General features: G+C 44.9%; 1 pseudogene; it reads right to left on the bottom strand.

The window, feature by feature from the left end:
- Positions 1-262: 262 nt before the first annotated feature.
- LOC125523682 lies at positions 263-759 on the bottom strand (annotated as a pseudogene).
- Positions 760-3,590: the final 2,831 nt, after the last annotated feature.

Here is a 3,590-nt window from a genome sequence, read left to right on the forward strand (position 1 = left end):
GGAGACAATTCTTAGTGCTTCAAATCATTCAATTATCTGAATAAACAGTACAGAAAATAATTGAAGATCTCAATGACAGTAGTAATTGGAGGGATAAATCAACACTTGTTCTAAGGACAATAAGATGATTGATGCCACGCAGTGTGGGGTCTCATCAGTCACCAAGCTGAACATGAGTGTTTAAATTTGGCAACTAGGACTAACAAAAGTGCCAAACAGAGCTTTTCAGGCTACAACAGCAACATATTAAACTATCATGGACCTACCTAACTCTCAAAGCACTAATCCATCCCCAATTAGTTCAGATAAAAAAATCCCACATGGCTAAATGGGCATGCACCTCTCTGTAATTCTGCAGATAAACCTTGAGGGGCTCAATGTACTCCTGAAAGCCTAGCGTGGCCATCGCCCAGAGCAGGTCATCGATGTTGATGGTCTTGCACTTCTCCCTCTGGCACTTGTCACTCGCCCTACAATACAGACAAGACAAAATGGCAACAGGTCAGCACCAGACCACACTTGATTCAGGCAGGCAAAACAGAGCGGCAGCGGTCAACAGAGGCACTCACTCGCTGGCGATGAAGCAATGAACTCCGAGATGCACTCCCGCAGGGTCTCCTTGGCGTCCTTGGCGATCTTGCCGTTGGCCAGGATGGCCTTCTTCATGACGCTGCTGATGTTGGCGATGGGCAGGAACCTATCCTGCTCCCTGACGCCGCCGAAGCCGCCGCCCGGCGGGCTCGCCGGCGCGTCCGACATCCGGCCGCCCTCCTGCAGCACACCAGCAACCCCAACAGATCCATTAGCACACCGGCGCACCAAACCCTAGACCCCGACTTCCGGAAGTGCGGGGAGAGAGGTGAGGGGAGAGGGAGGCGTACCTTATATAGACGGGCATGTAGAGGGAGGGAGGGAAGGTGGTGAAGGGGAATGGAGGTGCGGTGAGCGCGGCGAGCGACGTCCCCGTGCTCCGCGAGCCTCCGCGACGCCTTTCTGGCCACCGGAGGAGCTGAGGGCCGAATCCGCTGCGGTTGGCTCGCCTGCCCAAGCCCCATCGGTGGAGAGCGCCTGCTCGATCCAGATCGAGGTCCTGATTGGCGTGGGGTTTTGCCTGCGAATCTTGGGCGGCTCTGGGCATGGGCTCGATCTTGGGTCGGCCTCAACCTCGTCTACGGCGAGGGTCGTCGATGGTGGCGGTGGCGGTGGGGTTGGGGGCGGCGGCAGATCGAGATCTAAGGGAAGGAGAAGGGGGTGGGGTTGGGGGCGTGGGCGGAGGAAGAAAGAGCTGGGAGCGGGAGCGAGGTTTGGGTGCAGCGCGAGGGAAGGAGGGTGCCGCCGGTGACAGAAAGGAAGGAGGGCGCCGCCGGTGATAGAAAGGAAGGAGGGCGCCGCCGGTGCCAGCGCGAGGGAAGGAGGGCGTGGCGCGAGGGGTGAGGGAGAGGCCGATCTGGATCGGGGACAGAGAGAGGGAGGCGGCAGGCGGAAGGAAGGGACGAGAGGTGAGAGAGAGGTAGGGTTTGGTGCAGTGGGTTTTTTTCCTTTCTTTGCATGGACGGATGGATGGACGTTGGATTGCTAGCAATGGATGGTAGGATGTCTGCCATCTCATCGATCCGTGCCACAAACGGTTCCACCAATCACAATGTAGTACACACTTTGACGATTTTATAACCATCTAAATTGGTCGTAATCAATTAAATAATATGCTAAATCATGTCACCTATTTTATAACATCATAGAATTAGAAAAAAAAATAAGAACAATAGCATCGTGTCACAAGTGAGACTTGTTTTTCAGAAAAATAACAAACCTGGAATAATACAAATATCTTTAAAAACTGATCTCAAAAATGAGTTTTATTTGTAAAAAAACATTTTCAACCTTGGGAGTGTCGAAAATGGTATATATTTTTTGAAGCACCTACCAATATTTGTTGCAAAATGGCACCACTCTATTTTTCAATAATATTAGATCATATTTTAGGTACAATTGACCAACTGCTTGTGTCTCAATAGCTGTCTATCCACCTCTCGTCAATAATTAAGGAGGTTTTTCAAGTGCCCATTTTTCATTTTTCGAGTGTCCAAAAGGGGTTTTTTTGTGAAGAACCTACCAAATAATTGTTGCGAAATTGGACCAAATCATTTTTCTAAAATGCTATGCCATATTTAATGCACAATTGATCAAATGGTTGGGTGTAAAGAGTTTTGATCCTCCTCTCGTGAAAAAGACAAATTTCCGTCGATTCAGTAGGAAGCGGGTCAAATTTGAACTGCAGCTGCATCATAGTTTGCTATTTATTTTTTACAAAAATCATTTCTAGATACATAAGTACCTATTTAATCAGAGAAACACCAATAAAATTCCAAGATTCAACCACTAGCTAGGAACGGTCATTCCCGCCGTTTTGACCGCATTTTGAAACGGGCATAAAAAATTCAAAAAAATTCAAAAAATTGGAAAATCTTCGGATTGTGTCATTATATGTGGCCAAGTTCCCAGGGAAAATAACAAACTTGTAATACGGCCATTATTTTAAAAAAGTGTTCTCAGAAACGAGCTATCACGTGTGGAGATCAATGGCTTTCAAGCCAAATGATCAATCTTATGGCCACATTCATGGCATAGTTTGTTCAAATGATCTCATATTGTGCACAAGGGTGCATATTGGAATGGAAAACAATGTTGCCTAAGGAAGTTTTCATTTTCGTTGGACGAAAAAACCATTTTCCATTTTTCGAGTGCCCGAAAGGAGGGTTTTTTGTGAAGGAACTACCAAATAATTGTTGCAAAATTGGACCAAATCAATTTTCTAAAATACTAGGACATATTTAATGCAAAATTGACAAAATGGTTGGGTGTAAAAAGTTTTGATCCACCTCTCGTGAAAAAGACAAATTTCCGCCGATTCAGTTGGAAGCGGGTCAAATTTGAACTGCAGCTGCCTCATAGTTTGCTATTTATTTTTTTTAAAAATCATTTCTAGGTACATAAGTATCTATTTAATCAGAGAAACACCAAAAGTTTTCCAAGATTCAACCACTAGCTAGGAACGGTCAAGCCCGCCGTTTTGACGGCATTTTGAAACGGGCATAAAAAATTCAAAAAAAATCGAAAAATTGGGAAACCTTCGCATTGTGTCATTATATGTGGCCAAGTTCCTAGGAAAAATAACAAACTTTTAATACGGCAATTATTTTAAAAAAGTGTTCTCAGAAACGAGTTATCACGTGTGGAGATCAATGGCTTTCAAGCCAAATGATCAATCTTATGGCCACATTCGTGGCATAGTTTGTTCAAATGATCTCATATTGTGCACAATGGTGCATATTGGAATGGCAAACAATGTTGCCTAAGGAAGTTTTCATTTTCTTTGGACGAAAAAACCATTTTTCATATTCCGAGTGCCCGAAAGGAGGTTGTTTTGTGAAGGAACTACCAAATAATTGTTGCAAAATTGGACCAAATCAATTTTCTAAAATACTAGGACATATTCAATGCACAATTGACAAAATGGTTGGGTGTAAAAAGTTTTGATCCACCTCTCGTGAAAAAGACAAATTTCCGCCGATTCAGTTGGAAGCGGGTCA

The sequence above is a fragment of the Triticum urartu genome, chromosome 7 (assembly GCF_003073215.2).
Source record: "Triticum urartu cultivar G1812 chromosome 7, Tu2.1, whole genome shotgun sequence".
NCBI classification, from domain to species: domain Eukaryota; kingdom Viridiplantae; phylum Streptophyta; class Magnoliopsida; order Poales; family Poaceae; genus Triticum; species Triticum urartu.